Here is an 18,701-nt window from a genome sequence, read left to right as displayed (position 1 = left end):
CTTTAATCTGGGTAACTAAACAAGTATTGGCAAGTAAAGAATTTAAATTCACGTCTAGTTAGTGATTAGTTCTCGCAGTTGAAAGAAAAATGTAAAAATAATTAATAATCATGGATATTTCGGCCTTTAAAATTTCGTCATATTAAATTTGAATTAAATGAAAATGGACCTTGAGCTACCACCTTAACAAAGCTTGAAATAATTCATATAAGTACTTACAGAGTCAAATTATCATCTTCTCAATATTTAAAAAAATAAACGCGCGATTAAAAAGGAAGCCCCGCAAGATGTGAAATTGCTTTAGTTTGAATATAAAACAGGACGATCCGTGTGATTCAATGCCCAAAAATACAACCAGTAAGTACCTTTTTCCATTAGCACCTTTTTAATGCTCCTTGGCAACGAGAACCGACACAACAAGACGCTTTTTTAAGTAAATACAAGACATTGAACTGATTCTTCGTATTTAACTTCTGTCAAATCCATCTGCGCTAACGACTTTGAATAATTGAACTTGGAACGTTCCTGTATCTCGGCCGGCGGTCATTTTGCCCGCCATTAAAACTTAAATAATGAAAAGGAGGTTTATTACAAATTGGAAAATCCTCTTGTAGTTGTTAAGATTAACGCATTTGAAGCTCAGTACAGATTTGAACCTTTAAGACTATTGCAATCACAGGAATTTTAATTTATCAATAAAATTAGCTTTTCAATCTAACTTCATATACATATGTTATAATAGTGAATAGTTAAAGCAAAATAAATCATGTGCTTATGTATACAATATACATGTTTGCGACTAGAATGATGTAAGCAAAATGAATACGCGCTAAACAGCGTTTACTTTACGTATTAGCTCATTTAGGACGTAAAATTCATAAAAATACGTAATTTTGGTACCAGATTTATTACATCTTGGCGTCAATCCAAAGCTAAAATCGTCATATATAAACTTGGATATAGGTACTCCTTGTACAAAAGACACGGGTAATTAAATGTGAACGTTTTCCTTAATATTATAAGTTTGTTATTTTATTGCCGCACTTCATCTCAGATACGTTCAAAGGAATACTTAAATCTGATGTTTTCATAATGATAAAGTAAAAAAAGAAAAGTTAATTACTACTTAACATCATACTTATGTGATAATTTCGCTTTCACTGTGATCTTAATCCTAATCAAAGTTGTAAAAGTGGTACGAGTGGCATCATGGTATGCCAATTAACATAACTCGTTCAACGATAATAGTAAGGTAATCGTGACAATACTAAGGACTTCCATCCTGCGATCAATCTTTATCACTGAGAAAGCAAAGATGAAGAGCATTTTAAAACAAGCTAAATAAACTCACCGGAGTGTTATGTTTATTTTTCCACCCACAAATGTTCCAAGCCCGCATTTGAGTTGCGAGCGTGCACCTAACCGTTCTGTTAAACGGTTCTGTAAGAAGCACTCCGAAAATATATCAATCCAGATATCTGTGGACTTTAAGCACATATAGGTCTAAACTTGCGTAAAGACAAGTTTTAATGAACATGCAGAGCAAGCGACACAGGCGCCCCCGGTGACGGCGCGCGGCGGACTGTGTGGGTACATAATCCTACGTGTGCGCGGTTCGGAAGCGCCCCGCCGGCCTGAGACCGTGAAAGAAGGGCCACAACCCGACTGCGTTTTTTGTCCCGGCTAAGATTAGCGACAAACAACGTCTGGCTGCTTTCATTGTAGGGGGTTCGCTTGGGACACTTTACACTGCAGTTAATCAAAGCTGTACAAACCTCATTCATCATCTTACCACGCGTACAACTTTATTTGTATATGTTATAATATTTGTTTCATACTGAACGTTCAATTCTGAGAATGTTATAAAATATATGTGAATAATTCTTTACATAGAGAACGTGTTAGATCGTGCAAACAAAAATATATTTTAATCCCTAATTATATCGCAATATTCAGGCCAGAACACAGGATGGTAGGTATGTAATATTGAGATACAAATGGCCATTCATGCGGAGGCCGAGTCTATCAGACTTCCGGGAGCGGTATGTTGGTGAGCACTAGGAAGCCACGATGTAATGTAATAGAAAACGTATTGCACAATTTCCTGAACAGGGAGCAGATCAGTCGACTAGATCGTATTTTAAACTAGAAGCAGATTTAAAACGGATTTTGATAAAAAAAATATAATCAAACCAATCGCAGTTTGGCCATGTTAAATTTTAAAACGCATTAGTCACGGTCGTTTAATGCGGTATTTAGTATCCCACATTTTAACTTTTGGTTATTTCAACGAAATAGCTGTTACTGCAATCGATTTTGAATACGTGGATTTTGTATTTTTTTCGACTGTGTAATTACTTTTTGAAATACGATTTTCCGCGAAATTACTACGTCTCTAACATAGCACATTACACAGGCGACGGTGTGAAGTATCCTGAATTGATTGATCTACTAGCACTTTTGGGAACTTGTTCGTTAGTCAGTTTCCCTGCTAATAAGATTGCCTTGTGACGTTCTTTATTTCTTGAGACAGCCGGTGTTCCTAAGCAGTCGTCCTTCCCGAATATTTGAACCTAGTCGCCTTTGGAATCTGCGGGTCAGAAGCAGACATGAGTGCTTTACTTACCTTCTTGAAGCGTCTTGCTAGTAGTATCTGTAGGTTGTGCTGGATCTTTATATCAGGATAAAAATGTGACATCATACTCATTGTCCGTGTTGACCACAAGAAGGAAAACTGCCTGAGGTAATCGCCAAAGGCATTCAACCATCAGCACGGTTATTCTAGACCTTCCAAATCTTAAAGCAAAGCCGTGCCTAACAGTAGAAAGAAGGACAGTTATTATATACATATCTTAAAACGTGATGTGTAATGATTAGATAAAGGTGAATTATTTGATAGCTTGGCCCACCACTCCCCCCACTTGGAATTGCCTGGCAAGTTACGACAAATGACGCTTCTTATATAGATTACATCAGGATATATCTCCAATTCTAATCAGTTGATATAAATCGAAAAAGGTACTCCCTGGTATTAATTGATTTGAAACATTGATTTAATTTGCTAATAAAAATACAAATACTATACCAATTAATTTACTTATATATTTATGTATCTAAACTTTATTTTTAATAGATAAGTTAATAAATTTGATCGGACAGGAACTTGGTGCATTTATGGTTTTAAATTAAACAGGCCCTGTCAAAATTGATCAAGGGTTTATTTCATTTGATTATAGCGTTTGCTCGCGGCTCTGCCTGCGTAAAAAAGTTTAACCGACATGAAGTTTTCCAAGATTTAAGTCCCGGTTTAGGTATATTTTCCCGGAACGGAAAGTAGCCTATGTCCATTGCAGGGTGTCAAACTGATTCCGCGTCAAATTACATCAAAATCCGTTGATTAGTTTTTGTCTTTTATACACGTCCAGGCAGGCAGATAGATGCGGCGGAGGACTTTGTTTTTAAAATATATATTTTTTTAGATCTTTTTAAGAGGAACAATTAAATCCTACATGATTGTTGCGTGACTTTAACCGTTTCCGCAGGCAACATAAGGTCTCAAACGGAATAATTTTTTCCCGTTTTTGCAAAAAATTTGCAAAGATGATCCGCTCCTAGGGTTCATAGTGCGATGTTATATAGCCTATAACTTTCCTCAGTAAATGGGTTATAGGCTATATAACACTAAAATATTTTTTCAATTCGAACCATTAGTTCCTGAGTTTAGCGCGTTCAAACAAACAAACTCTTCAGCTTTATATAGTAGTATAGATAAGCAGATTACAGTAATAATCTAGCAGTGTATTTAATGATTAGATGCCGCCAAATACCATTACCTCCTTGATCCAAGGGCATCTTATGATATAATACATATTTTTGGAAATAATTATATTTAGTAGACTTATTATTATTGCTTGCGACACCATCTGCGTGAAAGATTTCTTTCGGATTAAAAATCTCATAGTTTGTACTTTTCCGGAATAAAACGTAGTCGATATATACGTATTAGTGACGACATTGTCTGTCTGTCATCGAATTTCATTTAAATCCGTTCAGTGGTTCTGCATATATCTAACAAACTTTGAAACATCTTGCAAAATAACCAAAAAACTAATGCATTTATAAAAAATAAGATAATATTAAAAATATTGTGTTTGATTTTATCAACGATACAGTTTGAAATGATAATTATTTTTATTGACTACCAACATATTTTTACCGCTGCCGGGCTGCAATAAAATTTTTACGCATCATTTCCTGTTGTGTGTCATTACGACGGAGAGATGACTGTGAGATAGATAAAGAAGGGGGACGGATGAAGTAGGTCGGGTAATGTTAATTCATCTGCGAAAATATATACGTCTTCACGCTTTGTTCTGCGAATATGTTCGAGAAGCTATAACCAGGCTGAGATTGATTGAGGTAAAAGAATTAAACATCCATTTTATCCGGATTAGTTTCATGATTTGTGCGGTTTCTTAGAAATGTGGAAGGTATTGGTGTAGTGAGTCACTAAACTAGGTAAAGGAAAAGTACTTGGGAACTATTTGTACGTTACATTTGGTCTCTTTTATGCTGTGTTTAGTCCCAATAATACCAATGATTTATCTGACGCACTCGTATATATCTGATAAAATAGACATTTTAAAGTACGATCCTAACATAGAATTTTTTTGGCCTGTTATGCCATTCCAATTACGATTTTATATCTACAGCATGAGTCTACCATATTGATCATGGCACTGGACTGAAGGTCTTTATACTTTGGATGCCATGTGTCATATTTTCCAAAAATTATAAATAAGTAAGTATCAGTACCATAACTCTAATTTTAATAAAAGAAATGCTAAAATTATAACTTAATAAATTTTTATGCAACTATTTGAAGTTACAATTGATTTAATGGCTGTATTATCTTGGGATGTAATCATTTATTACGTTAAACGGATCTGCTTTTTGAAGTTCTAGATAAAGTTTAATCTGTGGTATTAGTACTTATCTTCTAAAGAAATAATAGTTCGGGTTGTAAGATAATCATACGTTATTTCGCAGTTTTATGAATTATAACTTAATGTAGTTTTCGTTAACCAAAATCTACAGCAATATTATCATTATAAATTTTATTCTTTTCGCGTTCGGAGTTCGTACGTTCGAATTTTTGCAACAGCAATTCTGTTCCCAATACGAGTAAGTAACAAAATTATAATTGAATTTCAAGTTAACCGACTATCGACCGAGTGTCCGACAGGATACTTTTATTTCGTTTGCGGTCCACGTACTTATAGAATTGTCAGGTTGGGCGTTAGAAAATACGATTTTTGGAGCTAGATTTTTAGTCAGATTTGATGCTAAGCACCTTTATCACATGAAACGGAAGCTTGGCGAAGTTAGGATACTCTAAATACACTTCTATCCCATTAGAAATATTAAACTGAGCTTATGTAATGACCTAAGTATTACATAATTTATTCGCGCACATGTTGCGGTTGCATTTTTGGGACTTTCTGCATCAAATTCGTATATCGTTGTGCATTTTTGTTTCTCATGCAAGAATATCTTAGTCAAGAAAAGCTTAACGAATATCTTAGTCATGTTAAAAAAAAAAGAAACTACACATTAGTTTCATGAACCAATTATATCAGCGATTTATAAGGGTAATTCTGACATGCGTTAATAAATGAAACCAAATACTTGTCATTACTTGCTAACATTATCCCAAAAATAATCTATAAATAAAGAATATTTTCACAAAAAAATCCCAGTTTTACTCTTCTGGTTTTTTTTTTCATTTCGTAGTTTAATGCGAATATGGCGTGTGAATGAGTATTTCTGACTGAAAGTGTGTTGTTGCCGCTGCGACGAATTCTCTTAGAGTAATCATCGCATTAGGGCGTATAACATAAAATTACTTTTTATTGATATTTATTTTGTTCTATACTTACACTTTTTATTTTTATATCTACAGTTACTTATTGTAGTCTTATTTTCAAGAAGATAAATATGTGGCTTCATTTAGTAACGAAATGTCGAAATGATTCTGTATATCCAACTAAACATAAAACAATTTCAAAACAACAATTTATCAATGAATTAAATATAATATTGACACGACTATAGCCACTTATATAAATTTAACGACAGACTGGTCTCATATTGCCACACACGGCCCATATCGTGTATCACACATTACGTACTTGTTACTGGATACTTAGCTACAATTGTTCCGAGCTTCCTATTACTCTAATGACACATGTATAATGTAGTACACAGCCCTCGTATCTAAGGTCATTGGGGAGTTACTTATTCAATATCGATTTTCTGCAGCAAGGACAAAAGACAGATGTGAGACAAAATAAGAAATAATGGGTAAGGGCGAAGATAAAAATACTTCAATACGGGATTTAATGAAGAACTAGGAGAAATAAAACACCTGTTTTATGGTCGCCACTTTGCTTTTTCGTTTTAAAGTTGACGTTGTCACTACAAGAAATTAGTTCCAGACTTTACCGCACCATTGTGCAGTTTTTTATTAGCTTAGTCTGGCTACAACATCCTAGTGAGCTAACTATAATGCCGATAAATGGATATGCAAGGGAAACATGAAAATAGTATTGTAAAAAAATTGTATAAACCAAATGATTAACGAAACCATAGGTATATTGCGTGACACTCAAATCACTTGGGAGCAGACAACATATTTATTCTATAACGTTTGCTAATACTCATGTTGTGGACGCCACTTCGCCTTTGTCTAATTTAATCTTCAAATACACTATCGTCCTTACAACCAAAATAATAGAACCACCATATTATCAGTGTCATAAAAGTAATGACACTATTGTTTGCTGTCACTCGTTCCTAACTAGCTTAATAAGGAAGTTCAAGGCAGCAACGAACGTAAGTTTTTTTTACGTAATAATGCGCAAAGAATAACTTATCGACAAAATTAATGGTAGGAGGTACAAAACTACCGAAAGTTCGCCGAAAGTAATAGCAATCTACGCTATTAGAGAACGACTATCATTAATAAATTTTTATGTTCCTCAAGGACAATAAACGAGTAGGGAAGTCACCTACTTGTTATTGATAATCATTGCGCAAGAACTTTACACCACCAGGTAATATAACTAGAGGTATAGAGTGCATGTAATACTAGCCTTTAAGGAGGAAGAATAAGAATGAAGTGAGAAAGGAAATAACTGAGCACATGGTAATTTCGGTTATCATATTATTAACTCAGACGAGGTTGAAACTCCGCGTGACTCTGTATTGTATAAGGTTTTGTTTTATAAGGTTTAAAGGTTTTAGATTCTTTGAAGCTCTACTAGCTTTGTTGTTGTAAGTTCGAAAACTTCTTATTCAGTCAACTTTAAAGCTAAGCCTGCTTAACTTACTAATTAACTGATTAGGTGTTCAAAAGTAATTTGAAAACTACTGATTCACGGAGTGATAGTCTCTATCCTTTTTTACGTCAATGGATAAAAATTACACACAGTTAGATGTATATAAGACTTTGGATCGCTGTCTCTAATGCAGACAATAGACTATTAGATAATAATATTCCCGTCTCTATGAAATTTGGCACTCCTATTCACGTATTATTTACATATTTTTCATTTCACATTTATTTGCTGAAAATATTGTAAAACTATTACATTAGACTACTATGGAATAAATAATTTCCTTCGAATCGCCATTCAGGCAACTATACTAATTAATAATAGTTATCCAAAAATGTTTCCAACAGCTAATGTAGTGCGAAAAACAATCCATGTTTACGACACTTTCTTGGCCACGAGAGAAGTGTAGTTGAAGAATGATCCTACGTCTATTTTGTTGTTATCGGAGCTATCGCAATAAATATTCATAGGCGTCTGTCATATTGCGTGGGTTAAAATTGCGGTTGTACGTGCTAGCCCGTCCGTCGGAGCATGCTAGCTCTGTATCCGTATAATGTCAGCGACTATCACTGAGCGCATGACAGCTGATTGTTATTCTATCCCGAAGCGACTTGTTATCATTCTTATTGCGCATTTCTAAGGCCCTCGTCACACCACAACGGAACTGACTCCCACGGAATTCCATTCTAAAATGTATGCCAATTACGAGTACTATTGGTGAGGTGTGAACAAAAATATGTTTTATATGAACGATCGGAGATCGACGAGACCTCAGTTTTATCATAATATGGTGATCCTGATGTTTAATAAATAAATTTCGAATTAAATAGCTTTCTACTAATTCACACCCCATATAATTAAATGTTTATTAGTCATTGTATTATATTATTGTATGAAAATAATATAAAAAAAAATACAATTGTGCTTAACTACATCACTAAGTTTAAATTATTACTGACTACCTAGCAATTACAGGCTAACACGCCAATATCACGGGAGATCATGAATAGTAATTCCATACCAACTTCACCGCTTCCACCGCATAATTCTAAATCTACAAGACTTGGGCAAGCTCGTAGACTTTTAATTTATTTGAATACATGTAAAGCAATAAATATTGATCACGGCTAGCGTGTGCTGAAGTTCACTTCGAAGTATGTTGACGATCAATTATTATGTTCCGTTAGAAAAACATAAACAGGTTACGTGGAGTACAATATAAAATGTGCGCGTGATGAAATTGATTGTGAAGACTGTGTACAATCTTTAATAATTTTCTTTTGATATGCCTTCTTGATTAAATTACTTTGACTAGGTTTTATATGAGTGAAAAGGTGATACTTATTGATCGAAATATTTCTTCATTATAGCACGGCAAAGTAACTTAACTTAATCGAAATAAAATTAGCTTTCGAATTTATTCGCGGTTAGATGTATTTTAATTTTCTCCCGACATTTCGAAGATTGCAGTCTACATGGTCACGGGGCCGACAGTTTTATTTTGAAGTCTAACATTGACGTAAACATAAGAAATCATTAATTCATCTCAGAACAATGACAAGCAATTCACCTAATATTAATTGAAGTGAAGCCCAAGAAATCTTCGACCAGCAAGGGATGCTTTATTTCTGAAGATTTATCGGTATCTGTGCTGCTGATCTATAAAACTGTGTGTAAGTATTTTACTGCCGAATTAAATTCTTTGGTTCCCACAGTCTCATCTCACCGTTTTAAGATAATAAACCAGCAACGGTTGATTTATTATACAAAGGCCGCCCAACAGCAAAATGTTATCTAGGTTAATAATTATTTTCATACATACATAGTATCACGCTTCTATCCCATAGAGGTAGGCAGACTACTCCACCTGCATCAATATTTTCATGCAATTCCGCAGGTTCAGAGTACTTTTGACCTGGCCTCTACTAAGAATGTCCGATATCTAATATTTGTTGGTTCAGTGCAGTCGACCCCTACCGTATTTTCCATCCACATTTGCCTTATATATCCTCTTTGTCAATTTCCTATCATCCATCCTCTCCAAATGCCCATACCATCTTATTATTTTCATACCTTATTTAATTTGAAAGTCGTAATTAACACGATTGATAAAGTTGTCAATTAAATTTATCACAATATACACGATATGTTAAACTCACGTACCTCATAATCCCAGCGGAAAAATAATGTAAATATAATACAATAATAATGATAATTAAAAACTTATAATTAGCATAATAATCGCACTCGATGTTGTACTGTGCAATACGTACCTACGTTAGTATTCAATTAGTACTTTTTCAATTGTACATGGTTAGTTTTGTAAAAAGAAATATTGTCTCAGTAAGTATTCTTTTATTTCTTGACTCTATCGTGCACATCGTGGTCGGAACGTTAGAAATGGTACGAATATTAAGCCTATTATCCTAGATAGCAAGTTTCTTCGGCACCTTTGTTGCGCTAAATTCTGGTATAGCACGACAATGCGCTGGATATGGCCACCAAACAGCATCCCACAATTTAAAATAATAGCACTTAGCTACATTGTAACCATTTTGTGGTATTTCCGTGAGCTACATAGCAGTCGAAACTAAGATATAATGTGAAAATTAACTAAATTTTAGTAAAAATGTAGTCATTTGTAGTTAAAGATTGATAGTCCCTAGTTATTGTTTAGATAATAGTTAATTTATAATATCAAGTAAATCTAGATGACGTCAATAAGAATAAAAAACGTTAAATAAACGCCGTGACATCATAAATAAGAAATGAATATTCACATCACGAGACACAAACAAACATTATCAACCTGAGACGTAGGAACAATGCCAGCTGGTTTCCTGTACAGCCACGTGGCTATACCTGCATAAACTAAACTAATCACGTAATACTTTGAATGAGGATAAACTAAACGAGCACGCTTATCGTGATTCATAGATTAACATTCATGTTAAGGTATATCTATATTTTTAAGTTATATTTAAAACTACTCGGTGTTACCCGCGATGATGCTTGGTACGGTAATTTATGTAACTGTGCCTTTAATTTTGCCCGGCAAAGTGACGCCACTGCACCTGATGCTAAGTGGTCTGAGGTCTGATAGAATGTCGACTGAGGAGAGATGAGGATCCCTTGACAGTCGACACAATTATGCCAGTTTATTGGAGCCAGATGTACACAGGATGATCCCGAAACGCGACACACTTACGTGGGCCACTATGGCGGGTATTAACTCCTTGTGTATGATGATTGCTATCCGAGCGGATATAAAAAATATCCTACCACCAGCAAAACTTTTTGAATTTAGAACTTCCTTTGCTTATCCAAATTGCATTTATCCGTTGGTATCAGTTCTCCGTATGTTATAATCGCAATAAGGTCGCAATTATGTAGACAAGTGGAATTTATATAATTTTATTCAATATCACATAGTTTTTGGGAATAGCACAAATTTGCTGAGAACATCTAAGTCGGATCACTATTTGGGAGACCTTTGTGTGAGTTTCCAGCTTGAATGATATAGTTACAAGTAACCTTAAGTAGACAGTCTCTATGTAGTTACATTTAGGGACGCTTTTACATAAATAATAAATTTTATCATCCCTCGTCCGTATTGCAGGCATGCCTACATACCTAACACGCTTACCAACCACCTCCGCGCACTTCTTTTGAGTATAGGCATCAAGATATTTGATTAGATAATCAAAAGCAGAATCGTGACTCAAAAATTAAGACTCGGTTGTTATATTTTTATAAGTGATTCGCTGTTACATCATACCGTATCATAAAAAAACGTTAATCTTGTAACATTTAACGTTTTTGTTTAATATCTATTTCACAATTTTTAATAATTTCCTGAGCTCATGTTTGCATCTCTGAACTCTACGTGGCGTTTACATAAAGTCATCACTATCATAAGTTTTAAATAAATCCTTATACTTTCCGAGTTAATACTTTACTTTCTCTTTTAGTTTGTTTATTTTTAGAAAAAATATTTAGGTAAGTAGATATTAATATAATGAACATATTTATGAATAAAATTGGATTACTTACATAATAATAAACTTTACTCAAATAATTAAACGATCAGAGAAGAATGCCGATCAATAAATATCTCTGCATCAGAGCCGATGATAATATTCATGTGTCCTAGAATATAAAAAATACAATCTAATGTGTTTGTGACAGGCGAGCTATCACAAAGAATGCTTTACGATAGCCTACTTTTATTATGTGATTTTCATTGTTAAACAAATACGTCAGCAACATGAATTGCCTAAAATATTTTCTTTAGCAACAATGTTAAGAGAATTTAATTTTTTAATGACGAGGTGGTGCTTTCAGCTCCGCTCGCGTATAATACGTTTCCCGCTACAAATATTTAATATTGAAATAAAATGATTTTACGGGTTTTATCACGTTTATTTATATTGTCCGCTTCGTGACTACATAGACTGCAAAGTCTTCGAATTGTCGGGAGAAAACAATCATATAAATAACCGCTATAAAAATCGTAAAATAGTTATATTTGATATTGCCACAAAAGCAAATTACTTGGATAAAAAGTAAATATCCTACATGTTGGTCCAGGTTACGGTCTATATATGTATAAGCCAAATTTATTTTAAATCCGTTTAGCGGTCTCTGCATCTCCTTCTATCAAACATCCAAACATCCTCGCATTACCATTAATAAAAAAGAGTAGTGTGCATATTTTTCTTTCACAGCCAATAAAGGGGAATTTAATTAAAAAGATAACGAGCGAGCTTTACGGAGGCAAGATTAAAGGAGTAATTTCTGGGCGAAACGCGGAAACGACAGGAATGCAATAGACACTGATAAGAAGCTGTGGAAGTTAACGAGCTGTATATGAAATATAATTGCTTCTTCAGTAATAGTTTATTAACTATGTATGTACAATTATTGTTTATCATTTTATCCGATCTAGAAGTCTCGTCGTGTCGCTATTGTGTTATGGAAGTAAAGGATGACAGAAACAGTGTGGAGGTGAAAAAACATTAATTGAAAACATTACGTTTATCCCTAAAGACGTATGCAGGGGTGCACGCAGCCCTCTTTTTGCTATTATATTACGTTGCATGATCTGATAGAGGATGGGTCATATCGGGCTCATATTTCAGACTACGAGAAAGTACACCCCAATATCACTTACTTTACTTCTATATCTAAATAATGCACCAATGTTATTATTGGTCGTAATAAAATGTATTTTAAAATATTTAATATCGACAACCTGTCTTTTGCCACTCTATTGTCACAAACGAAGTTATTCTCTTTAAATCGGGCCCAAAACTTTATATTCTATTCCAACCTACTAGATATTGCTACAATCAAAGACGTCCCGAAACTGGAATTTCCTGTCTACCCTTCATTCTTTACACAGTATATCAATTATTTCCGGATGTGTTAAGGTACAAAAATTCAATAGAATCTACCCGATGATATCATAATGGCATCATGGGAAAATCATTTCTATGATAACAAGAGGGTGTGACGTCAGAGGTCGGTCCTAGGTCTTCTTCATCACGAATATTCTCAGATTCATGTTTTCTACATAAAGATTTCCTTGTTTATTTTGTTTAAGAACTCATAGTATAATTGCAAGGACCATTACATTTTGCAGTTTACCTTAAATAAAGAAACACTTAGTAGGTAATAGTAATTTTCTACTGAAGAACCATTGCTTATTTTTTAAATAGTTTAATGAAATAATTAATATGAGAAATGTTAAAATCCGCTACTTTAATGAATTAATAATTACTTAAATATTCAAAACGTTGTGTTCATTAATTTGGTCATTACTCTTTTATGAGGTAATTTTGCGAAAATATTTTATATGCTTACGTTCTTTAATGTTAAGTTTTATTGAATCAACATAGCGTACCATCATTGATATTGAAGGTTAGACATCATTTTACAAAAATATTTGTACATCGTGATTCTAATTATAAACGTTTTTATCGTGCTAACGTGTACAACTCACAATCGATGTGGTCACGTTTTGTTTTACGCATATATATTTTGAGTGAGAATTATTAATGCTTATTGAACTATTATTTGGTCACGCAGAAACTCATTGAGTTTTTGTCATTGAGTTGAAAACAAACATCGTTTACGCAACTTACTTCCTAATATCAGTTTCATGGTAAAAACAAACAGAATACTTGTAATGGACTCAAATAGCAATAGTTGCTGTACTGGTGTAGAGACCGAATTCAGTTTAAACTAGCAAGTTCTAGCAGCAATAGTAAATAACTACCTACTTTAACACTAGCGGCAATATTTCAACAATTTTGTACACGCGCTACTCACTGCAAGTTGGGGTAAGGTTCAAAAGTTGTAGAAGTTACCTTGCCGTGCCTGTTGACCTAGTAAAAATTGCTTAAGCAAGATAACATTTCCATGTTTCCTTGCTAATCTAAACCCAGCTTAAGAGCGTCTTACGAGGTCGCGAGTTCAAACCCACCGGGAGGGAGCAAATGAGTTTTTCGAACCTTAATTACATATTTAATTACCGAGCTGTTACGGTAAAGGATGAGTATGTGGGAAAATGAACAAAACAAACATAACGTGTGGTACAAATTACACCTACAATACAACGTCTAGGTATGCAAGAGTGAAATATGTTTTAAAAGGAATTAGTTCTGTATGTTACTCGTCTAATTATTAATAATGAATATAGCCTACCTACCCTAAAAACCAAAAAGTAAACACCCACAGTGTAAATGCCACTAACGACGAAAAATGTTAAGGATGTCCCACTAACCAATTTTAAGATTTCAAGATCGAATTGCCAGACGGCGGTCCAGAATTAAATTACAACATTTTACAATTCAGTGTTATTTATCTCGTCATTGTTGAAATAATTCAAGCCACATTCACTCATCTCCAGACACATAAAAACGCGTCATGCCACAGCAAAATCTAAACACACATTGCAGCAAAAAATGTCATTATTAACAACAACCACATTTAGATTGAATACAAGTAATAGTAAATGAAACGTACTCTTACGGGATAGGGTTCCGCGGTTTAATCAATAACAACTAATCTAGCCCAGTAGAGCAGTATCCTGTTAAAGTACAAAAAATTCAAATATACGTGAACCGAAAATGTAATTAATACATGTTATTTTACTTGTTACAAATATTATCATTGTTTGGCCGTTTAAATGTTTGTTAAAAGTAAACGCAGAAACATTTGAAAATATTGGGATGAAATTTGGCACACAAATTTACCACATCTTGGATAGCATAGGCTACGTTTTATCCTTATAAATTTTTCCTATGTTCAATAATTAAATCTTTAAATAATTGGTGCTGGCGTTGTTTATACGGCTTTAAAAAATTGCTATAGTATTTTACGGAATTTTATAGCTAAAGGCTTTCCACGCAGACGGAGCCGCGAGCAATAATTAGTTATAAGTAAAACACAACTTTTAAATGAAATAATCCATATCGAAATGTCTTTTGGCAACTGAAGAGTTTAAATTCATGTTAAAGTGATCATTAAGGTTGAGAGACGTTGTTCAAGTTCCAACAAAAACATACTGAGCCCTAAAATTATGACAACACATCCGCTACATAATATCGAATAGTACTTATCGAGATCTCGTCTTGTAAAAAACCGTCCAGTTAGACGCCGAAGGCAACGAACCTGTGAACGGGGACAAGGCAACAAAAACACTTCTGGACCACAGAAAAAGTGTCCAAGCGTCTAATATCGGGGTTACGGTTCAGATAGTTTAATTATTACTGCCATACGTAGACGTACTAACAGATTCCATTGTACACACGTAAGCAGCTTAAAAAAACTAACCATGCCCGTTGATTTGATAAGCAAGATAAAAAACGTATTAGCTAGAATAGCGCATGAATAACAATTAGATTACGGTAACAGTAAATTTGCAGAATTTGCCACATATTTGTCTATTACAAGTGGAGTGGTTGCAAATGGCCTATACAATAGAAAACTAATTTTAATAATTGTTATAACCAGTGATATTGGTTGCTTCATAATTCACGATATAAATTAATTTCTGACCCACATTAGTATGAGTGAAAATATCAAGTTATACCCAGTTTTTAAGACGAACAATTCTGTGACAGAATCTCTGTTATTGCAACAGTGGCTGGTATACATGAAGATGTTTTGAAATAGTGAGCGGCGATGCATTGTCGTGCTTAGCTCTTTCATATTTGATATTAATCGGCGCGATTACCTCTCGACCAGTTGCCTATTTACTGTTACTATCATTTGCTTGTTACACATTGGCATACTAAGTCAAACGGTCGAGCAATATGGCCAAGTAATATATTTTATTATCTGGGTTACGCTTGATAGATCTGATTTTAGCTATATTTATATAACAGTCTCGCTATGCTTCGGATTATTCGAATCTTTGTTGAGATTTGAGACGTTACGACCCACCTCTACTTATAATATTTCCTCTTATAGATACGGAACGCAGCGTGACATCTCCAGATGAATCTGGAGGTTAACACGCGAGGGCAGTATTTCTATATCATTATTTTGCAGAATATGACTTATGTTAACTTTAAAGCAAATACGTTGAAGCACAGCTATGTCAATAAATAGCCTTTTTAACTCATACCGACATAACAATTATATTCTGACATGACTTGAAATGCACCAAGTGACCCTAATGTCGAATTTGATATCCGTTGGTATAGAACTTTAGACGTTTACCCGGTCTCGTGTTTATTTAAAAGAACAGACTTCTAAAACTAAATCAGGGTAACACGGTTTTTTTAACTTGTTTAAATTTGGGTCGTGAATCACGATATATATAAGTGAATGCCCTTTGAGTAGCAATTACTACGTGCCCTCGACTTCAGCAGCAAAAAGAGTATAAATGAATCCTTAGAACCTAAATTCCACAAGTATGCACTAGCTGCTTAGCATTGTGGCCTAAAATCCATTATAATCAAGTTTCTAGAAAAAGAAAAACCAAGTATTTCTACTGAATATGTGAATTCTTGCAACAGGACCATTACTGGTGTTCCTAATGTGAGTATGTTTAACATAGTTCAGGTACGTAATGAACTTTTAAACGCCGCCATCCATGCCAGGTAACGTACTCGCGAACACAAAAACTTATTATATAACTGTCTAACCTCAGAATTCAAACGTCATGGTTTATCAGATTCACCTTCGTTCACAATGCTATTCGACTATTGTTTAAGAGATAAACACACATTGTTCAATTCACACTAAGACACTAACGGCATGTTAGGACATCACCCCAAAATGCCACTAAATGTGCTAATTATATGTGCTCGAAAAAAAACCGTGAACAGTGAGAGTGTGAGCGGTGTGCCAAGGTTCTTTTCTATTAAGTAATTGGCTATTTATATTATCCCACTCTAACTAGCAGTTTTCTTGCGTTTAATGACCTTAATTATTTGTTACACCTTAAACAAATGTTTGACGAAAGCTTTTAAGGTGATGATGGTAATAGTGTTCTGGTATAGCTAATTCTAGGGCAGATATAATTTTTTAGTTATAGGTTTTTTAAAGGTGATACCTACTTTAATACAAATCAGTTTCGAAGCAATTTACTAAATCTAATCTATTTGAACATGATAGATATCATTCTAGAAATATTAATCTCCAGTTACTTCCAACAAAATAAAAAATCTCACGACTAAACAAGTCCAGTTGAAGTATAGTACTCATATCTTATTAAAATTGTCAATTAGATTAATATCAATAATTACATACCGACGCTATTGGGTACTAATTTTGTCTACTATTTGTTCAATAACTTTAAATTATATTTTCGTTGAAATTCTTTATACCTTTACAAAACAATATGCTACCATTGATATTAGTTAACACCATGCATTATGTTTTACTGTAAAGGCCCTAATTAGACAATGTTTACCAAACATTTCGCCATGTTGGTTGCTCCCCTGTGATGAGACATTGAAAAGCACGCTTCACGTTTTCATGTGGTAACGTGACAACAGAATCTGATAATATTTATACTATTTACATATCAAGTATCTCATCAGGATTTTTTCCAAATGTTACGGAACGCTAGAACGATCGATGATGCAATGTTAGGGGACAATTTTGTAGTTGCATCAACTAGTGAAGCGAAAGTGCTATACAGAGAGGCACGCGAGTTGTGACAGTACAATTAGAGCCTACAATTGTGAAGTGGTTTATCGAGTGACGACATTGTCATGGTCTTCTCCTAGAACGGGTAAATAAATATCTGGACAAATGCAGCATTTCTGGACAGATACGACCTGGTGACCTTCAAAAAAAGAGCATATTTCCACTTAAAAGGCCGGCAATGCATCTCTATGCCTCCTAGCATTGCAAATGTTCATGGTACCACTCACCATCAGGTGAATCGTAATCGTATGCGTAATAAGTAATTTCAAGAAACGTGTTAAGATCTGAGGTGAATGCAAACACTTGTTTTTGTAACATAAAGACGTAAATTTTTTATAGTTAGTTGGAAAATATACGAAAAACCATTCTGACATTTAAACATATATCGACGGAAACATTAAACAAGGTTAATATTTTATCGTACAAAAAATATTACTTACTCGTCGTTTTTATAACTACGATTGTCGTTTATCATGCACCTGCTTTCCTCAGTTTATTGTCCTTAATTTTGAAGAGTAAAAAACAAAATATTTACACGTCGTTTTTACGTGTTCTACTTTTAATGGTGTCACGGTCACCTGCATTTAATCTTAAAACGAATCGACTCTTAAAGTTACAAAAGATTACGCATAATATAAAAACGTACCAGAATTTTCTTCAAGTACATACATTGAAGAATCAACGTAAATTACCATGAAAATATGAGACAAGCTATTGTCACAGGTTAGTTAACGTAGGTCGTACAAGTACTGCATATGAAATGTCCAATTCTATTGTTAAATTATCGCCATAAGTTGTGGCTAAAACTTATGGTTTATCTGACATAAGTCTTTAGTATGGCTCCGGCATAAGTATGAGTAACTAACTCACAAGAATTTAATTATACTCAAGGTTTCAAAGTTCATGACCCTGGCTGACGTCAAATCGTAGTAGTCTTTGTTAGCATCCTCATAGGTAGTTCCGTAACTATCCATAGTACAAGAAAATCAATGTAGAGTCCGTGACGCTACATAATAATTTCGATTAAATTAGTTAACAGGAAGCTATTACTAATAATATAGCTATTATCTATATTATTAGTTTCTAATCTTTATTATGTCAAAATAGTTTAAAACAGTCGTGGCACATTATTTTAAT

The 18,701-nt window shown here is 34.0% G+C and overlaps 1 protein-coding gene and 1 long non-coding RNA gene across 2 annotated transcripts in view; one reads left to right on the top strand and one right to left on the bottom strand.

Moving 5' to 3' along the window:
• LOC115441833 (beta-1,4-glucuronyltransferase 1) overlaps positions 1–1,597 on the bottom strand; it is a 61,214-nt gene extending 59,617 nt beyond the window's left edge. Inside the window, exon 1 of the mRNA XM_037444941.1 lies at positions 1,352–1,597. The gene's annotated coding sequence lies outside the window, so the exon portion shown is untranslated. The remainder of the gene's footprint in view (positions 1–1,351) is intronic.
• A 7,299-nt stretch (positions 1,598–8,896) lies between these two features.
• Positions 8,897–12,292, top strand: LOC115453049. The gene is made up of 2 exons (XR_003939535.1): positions 8,897–9,070; positions 12,125–12,292. It is a non-coding gene; the product is annotated as an uncharacterized LOC115453049 (long non-coding RNA).
• The last annotated feature ends 6,409 nt before the right edge of the window (positions 12,293–18,701 follow it).

This window comes from Manduca sexta, chromosome 28 (genome assembly GCF_014839805.1).
Source record: "Manduca sexta isolate Smith_Timp_Sample1 chromosome 28, JHU_Msex_v1.0, whole genome shotgun sequence".
Classification (NCBI taxonomy): domain Eukaryota; kingdom Metazoa; phylum Arthropoda; class Insecta; order Lepidoptera; family Sphingidae; genus Manduca; species Manduca sexta.
Note: the sequence above shows the minus strand (reverse complement) of the source record. Positions and strands in the feature narration are given on the sequence as shown.